A 25,756-nucleotide genomic window follows, 5' to 3' on the forward strand; every position below is an offset into this window, starting at 1 on the left:
CAACCCCTACTCCAGAGCCCCAGGAGCCCCCGTCGAGTGTCAGGACCTCTTTAGCATTCTCTGAGGCTGAACTGCTAAACTCGCGCATTAGCACCAAGCACCACTAAGCTAACGGGACCTCTAATGGGGAAGACTGAGATGGAGGAGAGGGTTCTCTCTCTCTTTTTTCCCTATGACAAACGGAAGGAAGTCATGTGGGAGGGGGGGGGGTGTGATTGGAGCACTGGATAGAAGCATCTGAGGTCCTATTGGTTAAAGGGGGGGGGGGGGGGTTGTGGGGGGCATTAAAACAACCATATACATGTAAATCCTGGATAATAATTCTTAAAAATGGCTTATTAGCCTCTATCACATGTCACTGAGTAAGAACATCATCTAAAGGGCTCAAGAATTCAACATAGTCTTATGAAATTTATGGCCCCCTTTAAACTACTTAGTGGCCCGGTAGAGCGTAATGATATACTTTATTTAACATAGCTAAACAAAGATAATTATGCCACTGTGCGGATTTAATGGCCTGCAAAGTGTTGGTGCACTCTTCACTTGATAGAGAGGCCTATTTAAACATGTTAATGGGTGTGTTATCGAGCCCCTCTTTCAAATACAAGGGCTGTGGTCTGAATGAATGCAGATTCAGTGTCTGGTAGATTGAGCAACCAGCCTGGAATCCAAACGGATACGCTCTGCTGTTTCACTTTAACAAAACATGCCAGTTAGGATTCCCAGGCTATAGAGCAACACACCTTTTTTAATGAAATGGCAAAGGTTAGGGAGTATGATGTCATAGGTCTTCGTGTTTTTTAATTGTGCTGAATGAAATGAACATTGCTGATTGAGGTACACAAAGCATTTGATGTTTTTGAGCCCTGTCTGAAGTGCCTATCAAAGAAAGTAATACCTTGTTATAGAAATTGAAAAGTTTTGGAACATGGCATAGGTCTCCATCTTTTTTAATTGTGTCGCATGAAATTCCCATTAGTGAGTTAATTGAACCCTGTCTGACTCAGTGATCACAACCAGGAAATGACTCTAACAGCAGGTACAAAGAGAGAGCTAATTAGTTTGACCTTTCCTGTCATAATTAGCATGTAACACGACCACTCAACCAACCCGCTAACAACTTAGTATCAAGAAGGTCACATTCATGATGAATTATTGAATAGAACGATGTTCTCTTAATTGATGTTATCCAATATCCAGACACAATACATTCCATAAAGAAAACTAAATCTCTTTCTTGAAATACATTTCACTGTTTAGTACTATTTCCATGTTTAAAACAACCACATCTAGGAAGCGAGAATTCTTCGAAGCTGTGGTAGAATACAAAATGTCCTCCGAAATGTCAGACAGGAGGACAATTAGTAGGTGACCATGACAAGGCAATTACAATATTGTCATCTGTATTAGTTCTCCCAACATGCCAGAGGTACTAAATATGATTTATAGTGGAGTCCATGCTGTGCCCTCTCTTAAAGGGAAAGTGAGCATTGAGAGGCGTGAAGAGGAGGGGTGAAACTGCTTAGCTAACCTTTCATTGCTTTTGAATACTAAAACTCTGTCATCACTGATAAATATTTATCTAATTCATGATCAAATGTTTTTTTTTTTTACAGATGATTTTATAGTCACTGATTTACTTTGACATGAATGAATACTGGTTCAGGCCTATGATTTTATAGTCACTGATTTACTTTGACATGAATGAATACTAGTTCAGGCCTATGATTTTATAGTCACTGATTTACTTTGACATGAATGAATACTGGTTCAGGCCTATGATTTTATAGTCACTGATTTACTTTGACATGAATGAATACTGGTTCAGGCCTATGATTTTATAGTCACTGATTTACTTTGACATGAATGAATACTAGTTCAGACCTATGATTTTATAGTCACTGATTTACTTTGACATGAATGAATACTGGTTCAGACCTATGATTTTATAGTCACTGATTTACTTTGACATGAATGAATACTAGTTCAGACCTATGATTTTATAGTCACTGATTTACTTTGACATGAATGAATACTAGTTCAGACCTATTTTGTAAGCAGCATGTAAGAGCTCAAAGTATCAACATCTATTTTGGAACAACCGCACAACGAGATAGCCGATGAATTGGATTAAACCTACGACCTTAATGCTTATATCTCCCAACACATCTGAAACAACTACACGGCTACTAAACCCTCGTGATCTTTCTCAGATCTCCCTCCAACTCCCTCCCTCTTTATCACAGAGCTTCTAATTCCCTTTTTTATCACAGGGGCTTTTCTCAGATTTTGAGACAAAGAGAAACGACGGAGACGGGTGGCTGCTTTGGTTTGGGTACCAAAGGGGTGGGCATCAGTCGTTTCTCTCTCTCTCTCTCTCTCTCTCTCTCTCTCTCTCTCTCTCTCTCTCTCTCTCTCTCTCCTCCCCTCCCTCCCTCTCTCTCCTCCCCTCCCTCACTCCCTCTCTCTCTCTCCGAAGGCTCTGGTGTGATTATTCCACTTTCAGTGCAGGGATTTAACCACGGGGCAGTTGGGCCATTGCCTCAGGGTGGCCCCCCTGTTCTATGCGCTATGCATGCTACTTTCTTTCTTTTGCTCCTGGTTTATTGCCCCGCCTTTTATTTCGCCAGACCCTGGTCACTGACATCAGGGGGCTCTTAGAATAATTTGCCCCAGGCCATCTATCCCCATGCCCAAACCTTAAATCAGTCACTAGAGTATACAGATGTAGTATCTTAATTTGATCACCCTGCTGCAGAACTTTCCTGCAATGCAGTGTATTTATGTAGTGTATTTGACATTTATTATTTCCACTTTGAAATTTCAGACTTGATTTTCCCTTATGAAAAATTGATAAAACCTTACAAAAATGTCCATGAATTAAAATCCACATTTCCTGTTGCAGCAGGATTATTTTCCTACTGGCTCAAATGAAGATCCTACATCTGTAGTTGTAGGTCTAGTATATTCCAGGGCCAAAATACAGCAGTATAACAGACTCTAACTCATGTTATGCACAAGAAAGGTAATGTCATTTTGACAAGTGCATTGTTAGACCTAGTTAGTGGGGTTTTGGTAGCTGGCGATAAGGTAGTTTAGTGATTATCTTTGACTGGGCGAATGAATCAGATCTATGTAAGGATTGGGAATAACGAGCTTTTGGAATATCAACAGTAAGACACCATCTGGAGTATTCATCGTCTTGTTGTCCCTGTCTCATCTAGCCAGTAGAGACTATACAGATCAATGTCAGAGGTCAAGACCAGGCCAGGGTATTAGGCTATAGGGTATTCAGATAAACTCTGATGCCGAAGTTTACTGGGAATCAATGTCACTAGCTATATGCAGTGCTTGCAAGACAGCCATTATGGAGAAATAGAGGCAGCTGCTTAATAATAGCCAGACTCAGAAGTATGCGTCTGTGTGAGTTATGCTGGTGTCCCATGTCTGAATCAGTCGCTCATTAGAAAGAAAGGATGAAAAACAGTGTTTAGGCCCGTATGTATCAAGTGTCTCAGAGTAGGTATGCTAATTTAGGATCAGCTTAGGCTTTTAGATCACGATGAGTAAGATTAGATGGACCTGATCCTAGATGAGCTCTCCTACTCTGAGATACTGAATACATACAGCCCTGAGCTACAGTATACCAAGCACCACTCCCTCCACCCTGTCTGAACCATATTCCAAGCACAGAGCTGTATCAGAGGGCCTGTGTGTACCAAATGGTACCCTAGTCCCTATGCAGTGCCCTATGGACCCTGGTCAAAAGTAGTGCACTATATAGGAAGTAGGGTGCCATTTCAGACACTACCCCTGTCCCTCAGAGTAAAACAAAAAAGATAATTACTTTCATTCAAACTGAGGGATCTTAAAGTGAAATCCACCATCTAGTTTCCCCGCTTTTATGGCCACGGCAGCCACGGATGGAGCTTTTATAGGAGCTGCTAGTGGTTCCTCTGGCCCAGCCGTGGCTCTTTATTTCAGACCGCTCTCTGTGTCTGGTCTGGAGGTAATATGCCGATCCTCCAGGGGATGACGGCAGGCAGGCTAACGGGGGATGGGGTGATGGCGGTTGTCCCGGCCTCATCCCTCCTCGTCCCGAATGACCAGGTGGGTCCGATGATGGAACGCCTCATAACATCCCCAGGCTGCTTCCTGCTGACCTGGCTGGCTAAGACACACACACACACACACACACACACACACACACACACACACACACACACACACACACACACACACACACACACACACACACACACACACACACACACACACACACACACACACACACACACACACACACACACACACACACACACACACACACACACACACACACACACACACACACACACACACACACACACACACGCAGACATTATTAGAATATCTTATGAATGAGGTCCTTAGAAATGAAACAATTGCAACAGACAAATAAAGGTCCAAAATGAAGGCTACAATTTAATCGTCAGTCTCACAGATCTCCCCTATACCACTCAATAGGCTAACTGTCAATTGCTCATTCATTTAATTCTGTTTGGACTGGAGGACAGAAGTTCAAAGACCACATACTATTATACATTAGCTCATAGGGGTGATATGCAACTTAAAGCCATTTCCCAGGCCCGGGTGAATGACAGATACAAGCACCATGTAGTGGGTAAATATTGTAGAAGGCCCAGGCTGAAGTCTCTGGAGTGGGACTAGTAGCATGGATCTCTGATCTCTGATGTGTGTGTGAGCACTGAGCACACAGCAGGACACTATCACTCACTTCACTGATAACAGTGCCTCAGACACACACACACATACAGGCAAGCACACACACACAACCTCCCATTGGCTCAGCTGAGCTCCCAATGTCTCCCATCTAGGCTTTTAGAGTATCAGCTCATATCCACGCCGTGCCCCTTCTCATAACAGCGCATCACCAGTCAGAGCCCAAATCGCTGATAATTGTGCCGTCGGCAATTTCCCCCGTCCCTCCAGGTGAGGGCCAATAGAACGCGAGGTGAATGAGGCTAAGAATCCTGGGCTTTGGTTCCTACAGACGGCCTGAGAAAGAGGACGAAGTTTTGAAATCGTATAGAAAGGCACAATCAATTGCAATGGTATTCAAAATGTGTTGTTTTTCAATAGCTGATGTTGTTAACCAGAGGCAAGAAAAGGAATATTCATCTTCTGAGTATGGGAAAAGCTCTGGGAAAATGTTCTCAAACCGAAAAGAGCAAACATGGAATCTTTGTACAAAAGGATATTGAGTTCAATTCATTCATATTGAAGCTTAAGCTTCATTGGGACTGTTTCAAGTCAGATTGGATAAGCCTACAATTTTTAACATTTCATATGCAGTTTACGCAAGCAAAATGGGCCACAACCACCACTATCCAGATCTACAGTATCCATCCTCTTATGAGAAAAGGCTTTCTTAAAACTGTCTCATAAAAGCCAAGGGCATCTTTAAGAATTGACACACTCTCTATGTCTAAAACCCATATTTTATATAACAAAAAGAGTGACGGGGGGGGGACAGACAGCAGTGAAGAAATACCATCAGAAATACCATCAGTAACAAGGGCGGCTGTTCACACAAAGTAACTGCCTGAGACTGAGAGAATACTACGCACTCACAACTACAAGGTAAACACGCTCCCTCTGAGAGAGAGGAGTGGCAAGGAATAGGGGGGGATGGAGAGGGAGGAAGAGCAGCAGGCTCAATAGTGTTGGAGTGAGGAGGAGCGGCAGGCTCAATAGAGTTGTAGTGAGGAGGAGCGGCAGGCTCAATAGAGTTGTAGTGAGGAGGAGCGGCAGGCTCAATAGAGTTGTAGTGAGGAGGAGCGGCAGGCTCAATAGAGTTGTAGTGAGGAGGAGCGGCAGGCTCAATAGAGTTGTAGTGAGGAGGAGCGGTAGGCTCAATAGAGTTGTAGTGAGGAGGAGCGGCAGGCTCAATAGATCTGGAGTGAGGAGGAGCGGCAGGCTCAATAGAGTTGTAGTGAGGAGGAGCGGCAGGCTCAATAGAGTTGTAGTGAGGAGGAGCGGCAGGCTCAATAGAGTTGTAGTGAGGAGGAGCGGCAGGCTCAATAGAGTTGTAGTGAGGAGGAGCGGTAGGCTCAATAGAGTTGTAGTGAGGAGGAGCGGCAGGCTCAATAGATCTGGAGTGAGGAGGAGCGGCAGGCTCAATAGAGTTGTAGTGAGGAGGAGCGGCAGGCTCAATAGAGTTGTAGTGAGGAGGAGCGGCAGGCTCAATAGAGTTGTAGTGAGGAGGAGCGGCAGGCTCAATAGAGTTGTAGTGAGGAGGAGCGGCAGGCTCAATAGAGTTGTAGTGAGGAGGAGCGGCAGGCTCAATAGAGTTGTAGTGAGGAGGAGCGGCAGGCTCAATAGAGTTGTAGTGAGGAGGAGCGGCAGGCTCAATAGAGTTGTAGTGAGGAGGAGCGGCAGGCTCAATAGAGTTGTAGTGAGGAGGAGCGGCAGGCTCAATAGAGTTGGAGTGAGGAGGAGCGGAAGGCTCAATTGAGTTGGAGTTATGACCGTATTTCATCTTTTTGCATCACTTGCTTGCTACTATTTAGAACACAGACCCTTTATTATGTGAATGCACATGTTGTTGGAGGAGTCCACCTATGCAAATAAGCCAAAGAAAGGAGAACGAGAACAAGATATGCCCACTGATATGTTCACCACTCCAAGAAATAAAAACAAAGAATGAACTAATCTCATCCTCCTATATGTAGGTCTGAGCTCGATGCTCAGTGAGAGTCTATGGGCTCCTGCAGAACAGAACAGAGACATAAACGGAATTCTCTGCGCTCCTATTTTGATGCATGTTTTTTGATCCCATGAATATTTAATTGAATGGGCCCAAACCGACGCCATATAACACTCCTGCATAACTGATGCTCTCCACCCGTGAGCCATGAACATTAGGAGGTGATGATTGAGTGCATTCAAATGAACTCATTCATACAGCATATTGATTACTTGATGGAAGAAAAGAGAAGAGAGGTCCCCCCTCACACACACACACACACACACACACACACACACACACACACACACACACACACACACACACACACACACACACACACACACACACACACACATAATATCCTGCATACCAGTGGAATCAGAATCAGTATTATTTCCACATAGAGGTAGAGGCTAGGGGACAGCTTGGCCTTGGTTAGTGTGGTTTTTTCTCCTCCTCCCTCTCTATCTTCTTAAATGATGTGTACATTCAGTCTCACAGGGAAGTTAATTAGGTCCAAAGATTGCTTCAGGTATTGTTCAAGTAATTCAAAATGTCAGAATCCGCAGGATGACCTGCTCCTGCACTACACGGGGCAATATTGGGTGAGTAGCTAATTATTTTACAGTGGCTGTCCGGGTGTGTGGAGTTTTGCTGCCAGTCGAAAGAAAGCGAAAAGGAATAATAATTGGAAAAATTAATGAGATGAGATTTGCTAGACACAAAGGGTCTGTTACAGCATGTTATACATGATACGAAGACAACACTATTTACAATAGGACCTAGGCTACTCCTTCAACGATGACTGCAGTACTACTGTACAACTACTACACTGTTATAGTACCACGTCCAGAACAACATCAGTAACTAGTACACCGCAAACTGCTACTGAAATAAGGGCTATTTAGTTATTAGATATGACATTGACACTTTCCAAGCTTCCCTTGGTGTCAAGGACAATCTGTTTCAGTCTGGTGGGCCATATGGTCCAATCAATCAATCAATCAATCAATCAATCAATCAACCAATCAAATTAAATCTAAGACTCCCCTGCTGGGCGGCAGGTAGCCTAGTGGTTAAGAGCGTTGGGCCAGTCACCGAAAGGTCACTGGTTCAAATCCCTGAGCCGACTAGGTGAAACATGAACAAGGCACTTAACCCTAATTGCTCCTGTAAGTTGCTCTGGATAAGAGTGTCTGCCAAATGACTGTAATGTAAAGACAAGTCTACTGAGAAGACATCCAGTAAGCAGCAGGCCATTCATTATCAGACCTAACTACTGTGTTAAGGTATAGGAACGACAGAGGGTCCTGCATGTAGGCACAGTGAGGTTCTGTGAAATGCTGTATACCATCATTAGAGACTTTTCAGGAAGCATTAGTTCTCCCGTCAACGTTTCATACCAGACAATCCCCTCCATCTTTCCCAGTTCAATCTCAGAGGACTGCTAGTAGTCTTTATCAATAGAGAAATCAGACAAATATGAATAAATGAGGGGAAAACTCATCCAGTCATTAGCGATACCTTTCGTTTCTTATGCCATATTTAATTCAAACCAAAGAGTCCAGGTACTCCCACCTTTCTTACAACATATTTTATTTAAAACAAAAGGCATCAATTTGTTGAATACCGAATGAGGCGTCTTTCGAATCATTTTGAAGTGTTAAGCTATAACTGAAACTCGAAAATGAAGCTCATCCACAGAGACCAAGGTCAAAAGTAAAAATCGTTATATCACAATATCGCTGTTTCTCGCCATAATGAACTTGAATATGTGAATTATTTAACGCTTCTGCCTGCTTATTAAATTATACATCCTTTATCTGTATATTGAGCAATGATGTTGGACGTGACCTAGAAGACGAGACCTTATGGCATACCTGGAGCCCCCCAGAGCATGAATTATTATTATCAGCCTTTGATTGAAGCACGTTCTGTTTGTTTCTGCTTCAGTCTGAGTGGGGCCACTAAAGAAAGACTTGAATATGTACCTGACTAAGCTGTAATTGCTTTCTCACACTGAACATGTGAAGAACGTTTTTAACTGCTGGATAATATCAAAATTAACTGTGTATAGCTTACATTCCAGTCTAGTGTCTGTCAGAGAGGGCTAGTGGCTCGAGCAATTGTGGTTGTAATGTTTTAGCCTACATGAGGGGCCACTGACAATTATTACATTTGTACAAGGTAGAGTGGAACGTGGGTTCTTGGTAGCCTAATAGCCTAATAGGCTGAGACATCTATCATCAATCTGACTTCAAATGTCCAACATGTCATTTCAAATGAAACTGTGCAGATTACTGAGGGTGAATTAAATATCTGAATACATACCCAGCTAGCACAGTTGGTTCCTTGGCAGTTGTATGAACGTATGCTTATTGGTGTCCCATTGGATCTGGGAATGAAGCCATACATTTCCTGACTGGTAAAACCTAACGTTTTTTAAATTTTCTGAGAATGGAAGTGAAAATTTCAACTGTTCTGGGAACATTCATTTTTAGGTTGCAGGGAGGTTCTGAGAATATTTTACTATGGTTCTCTGAATATTTTCCTGGGAGGTTTTATTAACATTCTGAGAACAGAAATTATAGGTTATTTAGAGTTTTTTTTTTAACAATTTCCTTATACTCCAAGCACAGATAAGACACAAGGAAATGTATTTACTTCAGCATTAATCATGCAAACACATCTTTCTTATTATGACATGGCATTCAGAGTTAGTCCACTGTGTCACCAGAAGGGAGCAAATATGCCATGTTTTTTAAGTCATACAAAGCTGTTCATTTTAGTCTATTCTATAATGACACAGGGCGAGACCCAGATGCAGACACAGGAGGCAGATGGTTTGAGTCTTTGATATTTATTAAAAAGCAAGGGGCAGGCAAGAGGCAGGTCGAGGACAGGCAGAAGTTCATTAACCAGGTCAGAGTCTAAAGGTTACAGGGTGGCAGGCAGGCTCGAGGTCAGGGCAGGCTGAATGGTCAGGCAGGCGGGCTCAGCGTCAGGGCAGACAAAAGGTGAAAATCGGCAGGACTAGAAAAACAGAGACTAGGAAACTGCAGGCGCATGGAAAACCTTGCTGGTTGACTTGACATGACAAGATGAACTGGCAACAGACAAACAGAGAACACAGGTATAAATACACTGGGGATAATGGGTGACACCTGGAGAGGGTGGAGACAAGCACAAAGACAGGTGAAACAGATCAGGGTGTGACATATTCAAACAGACCCCATTTTAAAGGAAACAAGCACTCATTAAGATCAGGTGTGGCCAATTAGTGGGCACGGCCAACACACCTGAACACTCTTAACAAGATAGAGGATGGAGAGAGTTTTGTTGATGCTGAGAACGCAATATATGCTTTTTAAATAACATTCTTAGAATGTTCTTTGAAAGTTACTAATGTTTTCTTGTGATTTTTATGGAAAGTTTTCTAAATGTTCTGAGAACATAGCTTTAAATAGACCCATGAGGAAACCTGCAAAAAGCGTTATGCTGGAGTACTGAAATTCCCACAGAAGAACGTTGTTTCTTAACGTTCTCTGAACAATTTGAGAACATTACTTTAAATAGAATCATGGGGAAACCTGTAGGAAACATTATGCTGAAGTACTGAAATTCCCACCTAAGAAACATATGGCTCTCAGAACATTATGTGCTAGCTGGGTATCCTGTACCATTCTCAGAACATTGTGGGAAGGGAGTATGCAAAATAACCACAGGACAACCATGCTATCACCAAGCTCTAAGAAACATATGGTTCTCAGAACGTTATGTGCTAGCTGGCTATAGCTTAGATTCATATGTTTTAAACTTTAAAACTAGAGCAGATTTTCTTTCTATCTACATAATCGTCCTGTATTTATTCCCCATTGCATTCCATTTGAGTGCTTTCACAGGAGTATGGCATCAGTATGGCAAACAAAGGCTGTATGTATCAAGTGTTTCAGAATAGGATTGCTGATCGAGGATCAGTTAAGCCTTTTAAATCATAATAAATAAGATCACATAGACAGGGGGAACCTGATCCAAGATCAGCACGCCTACTCTGATGCATTTGATACATATGGCCCCTGATGAGGGTTAACTTTCCTATTGTCTTGTCAGTCACACCAGAAAGAATACCTGATTCATAGAGGCTCACAAAAACACTACTCCATCTCTTTCGATCCAGGAAAAAATAAATGGCAAAGATCATTTTTATATTCAAAGGAGAACATTAACATTAGACATTCCAGCATCACAAAGTCCCTCTCCGTTAACCCCTCACTTAAAAATATCTCATATCTATCTTCAAGAATCATGACACATCTCAGTTAGAGTCATCTCAGTTTCGTTTGGGCTTTTGTCCCCAGCACGACACGCCTGATCAGTGGAGTCAGAGAGAGGTGTTACATCCAGCCTAGTAATGTGGCATGAAAGAGACCCTTCCAGAGATGAAGGAGAAATAACTGTCAAGGTGATAATGGTTCAGCATAAACAGAGCAGATGAATTAGCAAACTAGGTGAGAGAGGGTAAGGCCTCGATGGGCCTCTATCGAATTCATAATTAGCGGATGTGAAATATATTCAATTTATCATCATATATTGTCAACTAGAAAGAAACAATGTGTGTGTGTGTGTGTGTGTGCGCGCGTGTGTGTGAGTCTATCAACAAAGAGGCTGATATAAGAAAGGAGGAGTCTCCCAGTGGCCCCTGCAGCAGGTCTCTAAGAGAACATTATAAATACAAAAGGAAAGACATTTTCTATTAGAGATGAAGACCAAAAAGGTGTCACTCAGAGAGACACACAATAACATGTCAGTTTGGTAATATAAGCATCTCCATCAAATCCCTCAATCAAGTCCGAGACGCCAAACCAAACCGAAATGACAAGCTGATGATCTGGAAACACAGGATATGCAGAAATATACTGATTCTTTTTTTGTCTCCACATTTCAATCACTCTCTGATTCACTCTTTCTCTCTAGGGACTCTCTCTCACTCGCTCTCTCCCTCTCTCTCTCTCTCTCTCTTTCTCTCTCTCTCTCTCTCTCCTCACAGATTTTCACCATGAATTACAATTAACCCGGCAGTCTAGTCAAGCTTCGCTGGGGAGAGGGTATTTAATATGTTCCTAATACATCAGTTTTATAATTTCATTCACATCCGACCATAATTAGTGTACATAAATTGAGATCACAGATCAGAGTGGTTTTGCATTTGGTTGCATTTTCCTACTGTTTCATGGTGGTGAAGCAAATGAACTGGTGAGAGGTGAAACACATCAGACAGGAATACTTTATAATGTCGTGGTGAGTGTGTGGTAGAGACCTCTAGTTGACAACTGTGTTACTTTGTCAGGGACAGCATTGAATAGGAGGCAAGGGATATAGGCCTTCCAAGCTGAGCGACACTGTTTTTCTCTTTAGCTTACATTGGAGGTTGGGTAACTGATGAACTGATTAAACACCACACTCTTAGAAAAAAAAAGGTGCTTTCTAGAACCTTAAAGGGTTCTTCGGCTGTCCTCATAAGAGAACCCCTTTGAAAACCCTTTTTGGTTCCAGGTAGAACACTTTTGGATTCCATGTAGAATCCTTTCCACAGAGGGCTCTACATGGAACAAAAAGGGTTTTACCTGGAACCAAAAAGGGTAATTCCGCGCTGAAACACACCTGGCTGAAAACTCAACAACTTTTGACAATTGACAGTAACAAGCTCATTTTGATTTTAGGTCTATAAATCGATGTACCTCCTTTTAGTTTTACAATAGATTTGGTATGATATTTATTCAACCTTTGGTTTAATATTGACGATAAATGGGAGACATTTGTTTGTAAATACTGTAGCCTAGTCAGACTGGTAGTGAGTTGTTGAATTATTAGTTTGTTTGCATAGACCCCAGAAGTGGAAATATGTCCACAAAACGTAAACGGATTTGTAGTTGTCCATTTCAATTGTGGAGAAAATAACAATGTTGTGTGGGTAAATTGATACCGAGTTGTTCATGATAATGTTATGAACATATAAAATGATGACAGTCCTGTTCACGCGCTGAACTGTAGCTCACACGCTGAACTGTGAACTGTTGCTCACAGCTAAACTTTCAAACTGTCCTAAATCGCAAGGATTCCAACATCTTTAACCAGAGTAGGGATGCTCTGGAATTGTTACAAAAAAATTATCCTGTTACGAAGGTAATCGAACAAATTGCGTTTTAACATTAATAACCCTCAGTATAAAATCTTATTTCACTCAAATAAATAAGGTTTCTAAGTTGGCCTACTGAATATTAGTCATAGCCTAGTAAATTAATACAAAAAATAGACCATAATGTTGCACTGCTGTGGCTACCTGGAAGTAATGTTGACAGGGCTTTGATGCATTTAACCTCATCTTGTCCAGTCTGGTTCGACATGAGAGGTGTTTAAAAGGTACACTTAGTGCTTCTAATGCAAAATCATTCAACCTGGGTGCAACTCTCTCTCTCACGCACACGCACACGCACACACACACGCACACACACACACACACACACACACACACACACACACACACACACACACACACACACACACACACACACACACACACACACACACACACAGTGAACAACAAAAGGAGGAATGCCTTGTACATAGGGATGTTGAAGATCTAGAAAGCAGATTTTGTAGAGGGAGGGATGTGGCCACTTAGCATTGAATATAGGCCACCCCCGTGGTGTAAAACCACCAATGTAATCTAGGTCTATTGAGCACTTTATTCACTATGAAACATGTACATGAATCATAGTTTGATCAACAGAAGTCCTCCCTATAGCTACCAATATTCAGAGACACTACATGTAGTCAAGGAGGGTATGTATGACTGTGTACTGACTCAATACTACTCTACTGTTTGACTGAGTGAACACAGAAACCAAGAATCGCTTTCATTCATACTGTATATGTGTGACTCACAGCCAAAATGGAGCATATCTCATTTGTGTCCACCTCCTCTATGGAGAGTTGTAGCCTAGCATCGACCAATGTGTCTGGTACACACAGATAACGGTATGGTCCGTTCTGTCAGAGGAGAATGGTACAGTCCGTTTTGCCAGAGGGGAATGGTAGGGACCGTTCTAGCAGGGGAGAATGGCACGGTCCATTCTGCCAGAGGAAAATTGTACAGTCTGTTCGGTCAGTGGAGAATGGTAGAGTCCATTCTGTCAGAGGATAAAGGTTCAGTCCGTTCAGTCAGAGGAGAATGGTAGAGTCCATTCTGTCAGAGGATAAAGGTTCAGTCCGTTCAGTCAGAGGAGAATGTTACGATACGTTCTGTGAAGGGAGAATGGTACAGTCCGTTCAGTCAGAGGAGAATGGTAGAGTCCATTCTGTCAGAGGATAAAGGTTGCGGGCTGCGGCGTTCTGGATGAGTTGTAGGGGTTTAATGGCACAGGCAGGGAGCCCAGCCAACAGCGAGTTGCAGTAATCCAGACGGGAGATGACAAGTGCCTGGATTAGGACCTGCGCCGCTTCCTGTGTGAGGCAGGGTCGTACTCTGCGAATGTTGTAGAGCATGAACCTACAGGATCGGGTCACCGCCTTGATGTTAGTGGAGAACGACAGGGTGTTGTCCAGGATCACGCCAAGGTTCTTAGCACTCTGGGAGGAGGACACAAGGGAGTTGTCAACCGTGATGGCGAGATCATGGAACGGGCAGTCCTTCCCCGGGAGGAAGAGCAGCTCCGTCTTGCCGAGGTTCAGCTTGAGCTGGTGATCCGTCATCCACACTGATATGTCTGACAGACATGCAGAGATGCGATTCACCGCCTGGTTATCAGAAGGGGAAAGGAGAAGATTAATTGTGTGTCGTCTGCATAGCAATGATAGGAGAGACCATGTGAGGATATGACAGAGCCAAGTGACTTGGTGTATAGCGAGAATAGGAGAGGGCCTAGAACAGAGCCCTGGGGGACACCAGTGGTGAGAGCGCATGGTGCGGAGACAGATTCTCGCCACGCCACCTGGTAGGAGCGACCTGTCAGGTAGGACGCAATCCAAGCGTGGGCCGCACCGGAGATGCCCAACTCGGAGAGGGTGGAGAGGAGGATCTGATGGTTCACAGTATCAAAGGCAGCAGATAGGTCTAGAAGGATGAGAGCAGAGGAGAGAGAGTTAGCTTTAGCAGTGCGGAGAGCCTCCGTGACACAGAGAAGAGCAGTCTCAGTTGAATGCCCAGTCTTGAAACCTGACTGATTAGGATCAAGAAGGTCATTCTGAGAGAGATAGCAGGAGAGCTGGCCAAGGACGGCACGTTCAAGAGTTTTGGAGAGAAAAGAAAGAAGGGATACTGGTCTGTAGTTGTTGACATCGGAGGGATCGAGTGTATGTTTTTTCAGAAGGGGTGCAACTCTCGCTCTCTTGAAGACGGAAGGGACGTAGCCAGCGGTCAAGGATGAGTTGATGAGCGAGGTGAGGAAGGGGAGAAGGTCTCCGGAAATGGTCTGGAGAAGAGAGGAGGGGATAGGGTCAAGTGGGCAGGTTGTTGGGCGGCCGGCCGTCACAAAACGCGAGATTTCATCTGGAGAGAGAGGGGAGAAAGAGGTCAAAGCAGAGGGTAGGGCAGTGTGAGCAGGACCAGCGGTGTCGTTTGACTTAGCAAACAAGGATCGGATATCGTCAACCTTCTTTTCAAAATGGTTGACGAAGTCATCCGCAGAGAGGGAGGAGGGGGGGGAGGGGAAGGAGGATTCAGGAGGGAGGAGAAGGTAGCAAAGAGCTTCCTAGGGTTAGAGGCAGATGCTTGGAATTTAGAGTGGTAGAAAGTGGCTTTAGCAGCAGAGACAGAAGAGGAGAATGTAGAGAGGAGGGAGTGAAAGGATGCCAGGTCCGCAGGGAGGCGAGTTTTCCTTCATTTCCGCTCGGCTGCCCGGAGCCTTGTTCTGTGAGCTCGTAGTGAGTCGTCGAGCCACGGAGCAGGAGGGGAGGACCGAGCCGGCCTGGAGGATAGGGGACAGAGAAAATCAAAGGATGCAGAAAGGGAGGAGAGGAGGGTTGAGGAGGCAGAATCAGGAGATAGGTTGGAGAAGGTTTGAGCAGAGGGAAGAGATGATAGGATGGAAGAGGAGAGAGTAGCGGGAGAGAGAGAGCGAAGGTTGGGACGGCGCAATACCATCCGAGTAGGGGCAGAGTGAGAAGTGTTGGATGAGAGCAAGAGGGAAAAGGATACAAGGTAGTGGTCGGAGATTTGGAGGGGAGTTGCAATGAGATTAGTGGAAGAACAGCATCTAGTAAAGATGAGGTCAAGCGTATTGGCTGCCTTGTGAGTAGGGGGGGAAGGTGAGAGGGTGAGGTCAAAAGAGGAGAGGAGTGGAAAGAAGGAGGCAGAGAGGAATGAGTCAAAGGTAGACGTGGGGAGGTTAAAGTCACCCAGAACTGTGAGAGGTGAGCCATCCTCAGGAAAGGAACTTATCAAGGCGTCAAGCTCATTGATGAACTCTCCAAGGGAACCTGGAGGGCGATAAATGATAAGGATGTTAAGCTTGAAAGGGCTGGTAACTGTGACAGCATGGAATTCAAATGAGGAGATAGACAGATGGGTCAGGGGAGAAAGAGAGAATGTCCACTTGGGAGAGATGAGGATTCCAGTGCCACCACCCCGCTGGCTCGATGCTCTAGGGGTATGCGAGAAACGTGGGCAGACGAAGAGAGAGCAGTAGGAGTAGCAGTGTTATCTGTGGTAATCCATGTTTCCGTCAGCGCCAGGAAGTCTAGGGACTGGAGGGTAGCATAGGCTGAGATGAACTCAGCCTTGTTGGCTGCAGACCGGCAGTTCCAGAGGCTGCCGGAGACCTGGAACTCCACGTGGGTCGTGCGCGCTGGGACCACCAGGTTAGAGTGGCAGCGGCCACGCGGTGTGAAGCGTTTGTATGGCCTGTGCAGAGAGGAGAGAACAGGGATAGACAGACACATAGTTGACAAGCTACAGAAGTGTTGTTTCTTGTATTATTGTCTCCTGTGTCTTTAGAGAACTGTTTCACTTTGATATCCTTTTTCTTCTGTCCTGATTTTCACTTTCTTTTCTTCTGTTAACTAGATATTCTTTGTTGTTCTTCGTTAGCTAGCTAGCTTCTTCCAAAAGAGTCCCTAGCAACTGCTTAGCAACTGGTAAACAATTCAGCTTGCTAAGATAACTACAATTTTATGAAAAATAGTTATTTTTCAAAAGCCTATCTTCTTTGTTTGTTGCTTGTTTTTTCTCCTATTCAGTCTTGCAGTTTTCTTTTGCTTTTTTCCGATGTACTTCACTCTAAAAACCATGTAAATTTCAATATTTGTAGGAGCTCATTTTTCAGCTGCTGCTGCTCAAATTGGAGTTCCGGAACTTTTACTTTTTTCAGTCAGAGGAGAATGGTACACTCCGTTCAGTCAGAAGAGAATGGTAGAGTCCATTCTGTCAGAGGATAAAGGTTCAGTCCGTTCAGTCAGAGGAGAATGTTACGATACGTTCTGTGAAGGGAGAATGGTACAGTCCGTTCTGTCAGAGGAGAATGGTACAGTCCGTTCTGTCAGAGGAGAATGGTACAGTCCGTTCAGTCAGAAGAGAATGGTACAGTCCGTTTTGTCAGAGGAGAATGGTACAGTCCATTCTGTCAGAAGAGAATGGTACAGTCCGTTCTGTCAGAAGAGAATGGTACAGTCCGTTCTGTCAGAGGAGAATGGTACAGTCCGTTCAATCAGAGGAGAATGGTACAGTCCGTTCAGTCAGAAGAGAATGGTACAGTCCGTTCTGTCAGAGGAGAATGGTACAGTCCGTTCAATCAGAGGAGAATGGTACAGTCCTTTCAGTCAGAGGAGAATGGTACAGTCCGTTCAATCAGAGGAGAATGGTACAGTCCTTTCAGTCAGAGGAGAATGGTACAGTCCGTTCTGTCAGCGGAGAATGGTACAGTCCGTTCTGTCAGAGGAGAATGGTACCTTCCGTTCTGTCAGATGAGAATTGTGTACCAGTGTACCTGGCTTGGAGCAGATAAATGGTCTGTCTGTTTCTGTGTAATAGAGGCCCAGCAGTGGTGAGGTCCTGCGGGCCATTGGTTTTGTTACATTAAACACCTAAACCGGTGGCAGGATCCAAGCCTGTTTTAAAAACTATATTCAGGTGCAGCAATGGGGATGTCAAAAGTTTTTTTCTTCAGATTTTTCAGGGGCTGCTGCAGCACCCTTAGCGCCCTTACTTCCCACGACTATGGAGGACAGTGTATTGTTCTCCCTTTGAAAAATGGCACATTCCAAACTAGAATAAGTCAAAGGCCCAGTTATGATAATGATCCTATACCGTCTCTTGTGTTATTAGATTTGTCACACAGCAGAGAAACTAACTGACATGGCGACATTGCAATAACACTTCTCTGGTGCCCGTTTTAATATATTTCCAATTCGCCAATGTGTCTGGAGTTCAGGCAACTATTGCCATATTTCCCATGTAATGTAACCACAGCCCAGATAGGCTTATAACACACAAAGAGGATGATTCCCCAGAGACATCCCTCAGATGTGACCTCAGTGCTCTCTGCATTTCTGGTATTAATGGAAAGCAAATCGGGGTTGTGTTCAATAGGCACAACATGGAAGAAAGTGCAGTGAAACAACAAGGTAATAGCGGAACTTGTCAAAAAAAACAAACACTTGTTTTAAAAAATGTGCTACAGTTTACCCTAATGAACACGACCCAGAGGATACCTGAGAACTCACCAGGCAGTGCAGGAGTATCACAGAAAGAATACACAAAACCAGCTACAGTGGAACGATTAAACAAGTAAGTGTGCAATCTATCATACAGTGTTGGTGTTAGTGTACATCACTGGGATTCAGCAGATTCTATATGTGTTGTTTCCCTTAGTGTTGCAAGATTCCATGAATGAAACCATTTACAATTCTTTCTCCCCCTCAGAGCACCTGCTTGCTGCCTGTTTTGGTACCCCCCTCCCCGTACCTGTTCGTTGGTACGGCCCAGGCCTGGGCCCTGGTCATGCAGGAAGTAGCTGAAGCTGATCCAGCTTATCTGTGCTGGGCTGGGCCCTCCGGGACCGGGGGCTTCTGCCGCCATATGGCTGACCCAGGCCCTGGAGCCTTCCCTGGGGCGAGCCGTGCCTCAGCTCTGCCTGGATCAGAGCGAGGACTGGAGCTCCAGGAAAAAGAGTCTCTGACTCTCCATATCCCCCCTCCTCTACCCCAGCGTGACTACACAGATGTTGTGTTTCAGCAAATTCCGTAAAGTGGGGAAATACTGGATAGAAAGAGAGAAGAGAGGAAGGGGGGGGAGAGGGGGAAATGGAACCATGGGAAGAGGTTAATTTGGATGCATCAACCCTTTAACACGCTCCGTTTCCCAGTCGATCACAGCATATCACAGGAGACGTCATGTGGTAAACCTGGTTTGTATTCTTGTGCCAGGTGTAGAACAGAACTCCCTGGTAATGCCACAGTTTGGCAGTGGTGCATTGATGGATGCTCTACTGGATCTCTACCGGTGACAGTATGCAACACAACATACATTACCTTGTGGGAGACACATGCTCTTTCCAGCTGTTTTGGTTTCTAAAGAGCCCCAGTATAAAATAATAACCAGCCTGACATTTTGAATATGCTTTTCCCCCTGTTTTGAATGCATGGTGTGCCAATATTTGCATGCATTTTCTCTTCAAAGGCAACAAAAGGGGAGAGAAAGAGAGAGAGAAGGAGGAAAAATGTCAACAGCTTTTTAACCAGCAAAAGATACATCTAAATGTGCCTCACATCTCCATCACCCTGCCAGGCCTCTCATCCCTCCATGCATCCCTTCGTTCATCCTTCATTCATCCCTCCGTTCATCCTTCATTCTCTGGGCCTCCTGGAGGGCAGGATGATGGAGGGGGTTCTACCCCTGTTGCCTTTTATCCCACAAGCCTAGCTCTCTCTCCCCCCTCCTCCCTCCCTACCTCTCCCTCCCTCTCTGTCTCTAGGGTCTTCCTCTCTCTCTCTCTCTCTCTCTCTCTCTCTGTCTCTCTCTCTCCCCCTCTCTCTCTCTCCCTCCCTCTCTCTCTGTCTCTCTCCCTCTCTCTCTAGGGTCTTCCTCCCTCTCTCTCTCTCTCTCTGTCTCTCGCTCTCTTCCTCCCTCTCTCTCTCTCCCTCCCTCTCTCTCTCCCCCTCCCTCTCTCTCTCTAGGGTCTTCCTCCCTCTCTCTCTCTCTCTCTCTCTCTCTCTCCCCCTCTCTCTCTCTCTCTGTCTCTCGCTCTCTTCCTCCCTCTCTCTCTCTCCTCTCTCTCTCTCCCCTCCCTCTCTCTCTCTCTCTCTCTCTCTCTCTCTCTCTCTCTCTCTCTCTCTCTCTCTCCCTCTCTCTCTCTCTGTCTCTCTCTCTCTCTCTCTAGGTCTCTCTCTCTCCCCTCTCTCTCTCTCTCTCTCTCTCTCTCTCTCTCTCTCTCTCTCTCTCTCTCTCTCTCTCTCTCTCTCTCTCTCTCTGTCTCTCTCTCTCTCTCTCTCTCTCTCTCTCTCTCTCTCTCTCTCTCTCTCTCTCTCTCTCTCTCTCTCTCTCTCTGTCTCTCTCTCTCTCCCTCTCTCTCTCTCTCTCCCTCTCTCTCTCTCTCTCTCTCTCTCTCTCTCTCTCTCTCTCTCTCTCTCTCTCTCTCCCTCTCTCTCTCTCTCTCTCTCTCTCTCGTCTTCCTCCCTCTCTCTCTCTCTCTCTCTCTCTCTCTCTCTCTCTCTCTCTCTCTCTCTCTCTCTCTCTCTCTCTCTCTCTCTCTCTCTCTCTCTCTCTCTCTCTCTCTCTCTCTCTCTCTCTCTCTCTCTCTCTGCTCTCTCTCTCTCTCCCTCCCTCTCTCTCTCCCTCCCTCTCTCTCTCAGGGTCTTCCTCCCTCTCTCTCACACTCTCTCTCTCTCTCTCTCTCTCCTCTCTCTCTCTCTCCCTCCCTCTCGCTCTCTCTCTCTGTCTCTCTCTCTCTCTCTCTCTCTCTCTCTCTCTCTCTCTCTCTCTCTCACACACACTCTGTCTCTCTGTCTCTCTCTCTCCCCCTCTCTCTCTCTCTCCCTCCCTCTCGCTCTCTCTCTGTCTCTGTCTCTCTCTCTCTCTCACACTCTGTCTCTTTCTGTCTCTCTCTCTCTCTCAGAGATGAACTGCAGAGGTAGACTGAGCGAAAGAGAAAGGAAGAGAAGGGAGGTGACACTAACACACATCCACCCCCCGAGCACCATGAGGCCATAGCAGGTTGGGGTGAGTAAGGATATGAAAGAGAGAGAGAGAGAGAGTCATTATTTGCCAGCCTAAGGGATGTGGTCGCAACACGGGCCAGATGGTATACCAACAACAGACTGAAAAAGGCCAACCTATTAGAATCCTCTGTAGCATTACTGGTTTGCTATCAAAGACCTGCAAAGGCATTCTACTCAGTACTACCTTGTTATCTCATTTGTGTATGTTTATTAAACACATATGTATGCATCCCTTGCCTGTGGGATTTGGAGGCACCGCCACCATTTGCATTTTCGAGTACACAAGGGGTGCCCATAGAATGCTTAGTGTTTAACATGTCGAAGAACATGTGAACAAATAGTCTTCCATAAATGAGAAAAACAAAAGAAAATCTTCAACTATAGTAATATATACGCTGTCCATTATCAAACAATATCAAACTAAGAAATCAAATTGAACAATGAGATGATTTACTATTTTGGTCATGTGTGCCTGTATTGAACAATTTACTAGTGTACACATTTTGTATGTCTGTAATGTTGCCACAGTCAGTAAACAGACAGGAAATAAAGATGCATATCTTATCAAAAGAATAATCTAATTAGTGAGCAACATTGTAGCTGCTAATATCTCTAGAGGTGGTACTGGTAGTAGTAGTAGTGACAGTGATAGTTGTGTTAGCAACAGCAGCATCAGTAGCAGTATTGAATCTGGCTGCTGACACCGTTTTATAACATTTATGTGGTTTGCAGGGACACCTATTGGTCAGATATGCAAACTGCAATCTCTCCATTTAAAGTTTTAGACATGATATATACTGTGTATAAAACATTAGGAACACCTGCTCTTTCTATGACATAGACTGACCAGGTGAATCCAGGTGAAAACTATGATCCCTTATTGATGTCACTTGTTAAATCCACTTCAAATCAGTGTAGATGAAGTGGAAGAGACAGGTTTAAGAAGGATTTTTAAGCCTTGAGACAATTGAGACATTAATTGTGTATGTGTGCCATTCAGAGGGTGAATGGGAAAGACTAAATATGTGTGTATCAAGAATGGTCCATCCCCCAAAGGATCTCCAGCCAACTTAACACAAATGTGGGTGGCGTTGAATTCTTGATACACACGGGAAACTGTTGAGCTTGAAAAACCCAGCAGCGTTGCAATTCTTGACACAAGCCAGTGCTTCTGGCACCAACTACCATACCCCGTTCAAAGGCACTTAAATCCTTCTTCAACCTGTCACCTGCCCTTCATCTACACTGATTGAAGTGGATTTAACAAGTGACATCAATAAGGGATCATAGCTTCCACCTGGATTCACCTGGTCAGTCTACTCCATGGAAAAAGTAGGTGTCCATAATGAACACTCAGTGTTTTGTACACAGTGTATAGTACTGTAAGAATGGCCCACAATCAACTTCATTCCTTATAATGTAATGAGCTGCGTCTGTTAGTGTTGAATAAAAAAACGTTTGTCATACATAATGAATTGCAATTAAAATGTTTTTCATATTCAACCCCTTAATGAGGTCTAGAGTTTTTAAACTTTTAACGCAGAAAATGGTCACAAACCAAGCAATCAAGTCAGCGTGTAAAGAATACATTAAAATACAGAATTAGTACCTTAGGACATACTAATTAATCATGCATTAAAGATAATCATTATTGGTTTATAAACAGCAGCATTTCAAGAAGCCACCAGCGTACTATTAAAGTCCCAGGATATGCAACAATGAGTAATATTGCAATGGCAGACTTGAAAAAAGATGGCTGCCTCCATGAGCTTAACACAAATGCCTCTTTTGATAACTTTGCTGTATTGTAGATTTCTCTATGTTACTCTTTTTTTGCTATTGCCATTAGGACAGTATATCTCAATTCTAGCTCCAAGACGTCGGCAATTTTAAAAAACAGAGGAAGTAGATTGTGCTGATTTATTGGTGCGCTGAACCATAGTTTAAAAACTCTGTGGATACTGCTAAAACAACGACGTCTGCACTCTGCCATCTTTATACAAATTCATGACATTTTGCGGGCCAGAAAAATCCAACAGCAGCATTAAATTCACAGATGAAGACATTTGGCATTACATTTCAAGACTGTGAATGGACCATTTCAACATTCGGTCCATGTATGACATTTTGGGGAAATATTCCAATTCTGTTTTATGGTTGAAGTGAACATAATAAGTTGGAATTCCTCTGGCACTTCTACAGTGAGTAAAGTTAGCCAGACAGGTGAAGAGGAATTCTGTCCCACAATACAAGTGTTCTTTTTTATTTATGACTCGTTCCAATTACGTAGTTCAAAAAAGTAACTGAAGGAAAGTCAGCTTATGTGCTTTTGGTAGTAGCTATGTAAATGAGTATTGAGTTCATGTCTCCTCTTGTTAACCAGTGAAATTGGGACCAACACTGGGTAGGAGTGAGAGAAGTGGGGGAGTGGGAGAAGTGGGAGAGGGAAGGGAAAAAAAGAAGAAGTCTCCCACACTGAAGGCATAAATAACCCTTTAATGTTTTCAACTCATTTTTCTGTTCATTTCCATGGTGCTCAACAGGTGTAGTTTGCCAAACGTTAAGTTCTGCTTAGTAGCAAAAAAACTCTTCTTAATGGTTCAAGCCTCACCTTTCATGGCTTCCCAGCTACCTTTGAAAGAACATGTACACAATAAATGGAATAATTCATGAAGTGTCATTAAAAATGAAAAGTTTTTTCTCCTTTAGACTTGGGATGTGTTTTGAAATTATATATAATGGACTGGAGATGTTCAGAAGAAGTTTCTTCCAACCAAACCTCCTCTAGCTATGATGGGATCCAGAGACAGACGTGGGGAATGAATCCCCCTTTGCCTTTACGCAGGAGAGGAGAGGGGCACCAGAGCTTTAATTATGTGGAAGAACCAGGGTCATTATTATGGATAAGGGGCTCCGCACGTTCTCCCGTCCCAGTTCCCTGTCCCCAGCCAAGACACTTTGCTCCGCATCAGCCCCTCCTCTCACATGTCACAAACGAGCCGGTGCCTTGTTACAGAGACACAGGTTAACTGGGACAGACACAGTCAGGTTAACTGGGACAGACACAGTCAGACAGATGATGGTGAATTGTAATTAGGCTGCTGTGTGTAGGAGTGTGGGGTTAATACAGAGCAATTTCAGAATTGTTAAAACTGTAAAAAAAAAATATATATATATATATATATATATATATCATTACACTCTTGGATAAAGTATTTATTTTTAGCGGAATATTGGTAGAAATGTCACAATACGGAGGTTCAAGCCCCTCGTTTGACATCACAGTAAAATGGCGGGATGTACTGCAAAAGGAAATAGGTAAATTATATTATACTGTGAAAGATGGGTTGATCTGTGAACGACGCAGAGTAAAGATCCAAGTAAATGGTGCATTGGTTGCTGTGGGTGAAAATCCAGCACTTGCAGAGAGAGGAAATTAGAAATATATATATAATTAGTTAACTACATGTACCGTACATGTGAGAGAAAATTGCCGTAAGTAGCAGTAGAAGTATTGTTGTCCGTTAGTTTACTTCAATCAGGGGAAGGACGAGAGGGTTGGGAAAACAATCAAATAAAAAAATGGGGGCGATTAGAAAAGATGCAAACAATTAATTGGATAGAACCCAAAATCCCCCCCCCCCAGCCCCGCCTTGCCCCCACCCCAAAAACACTGTCTAAAATGGTTGTATATAAAATCTATAAATGTTTTTAATTGTTGATTTTGACCGTAATGTTAAAGGATTGTTTTGAACCTCTATGTTACAGTTTTATCCTTATAAATTATTTTTTATTATAATTTGGGGTAAAAGATGTAACGTAAGTGCTCAATTGTGTCAAAGACATTTAATCCCATATACCGGTACAAATCTTTCTAGTGCACATATGATTAACATCATGCTGAAAAGGTTTCCATCCCACTCACAGAAGTGATCTAATGGCATATCACGACTGTACTCTACCATCGACGTATTTCATCCTGATATAGAATACAAGCCAATTGAAAACCAGTAATGGGGCACGGTCATTGTTAGAAGAAAACAATGGGTTTTAACATTGTCAAAGAAATATCTGTCACATTCATCTCCTCTCAGTTCTAAACCGTCTCAATTATTCATTAATATGAAATTGTGTTTGTCTCAAGTGGAACCGTGTGATTTTCTCCTGTGACACACAAACATAGTTTGGCCCTCTCAGGGGCCCATAGTGACTCCTGTGCCAATTCTCTCTGAAGACCCAAATTGTTTCGGAATCAATTTCCCACAAGGACGTTTTGAAAACCCTGATTTGTCCCTCATCCTAGGACCATTTGTATTACAGAAGACTGGGATGAATAATACATTGTGTATGTTGGAGCTAAAGGAACAAAAAACGGGAATACGAACACATGATCTGCTCTGTGTTAGATAGAAACTTCTCATTGCATTATCGAATCATGTTGTATATTCACGGATAATATGAATAGTATGAATAATGATAAGAGGAGTCAGAAAAAATACAACCACAGAAATTGTAGAAAACATTAGTTAGCTATGTAGGCAAAATGATTACGATTCAGCCGTACAGTCGTTTCCTACTGTGAAAATACTTGATTGATTATTCATTAAAATGGTATTATATTATATTTAGTTACATCATATTATTTCAAATATGATACTTAAAACACTTATTTTATCTTTATTTAACTAGGCAAGTCAGTTAAGAACAAATTCTTATTTTCAATGACGGCCCAGGAACAGTTCAGGGGCAGAGCTCGGGGATTTGAACTTTCAACCTTTCGGTTACTAGTCCATC

Source organism: Salmo salar, chromosome ssa04 (genome assembly GCF_905237065.1).
Source record: "Salmo salar chromosome ssa04, Ssal_v3.1, whole genome shotgun sequence".
NCBI lineage: Eukaryota > Metazoa > Chordata > Actinopteri > Salmoniformes > Salmonidae > Salmo > Salmo salar.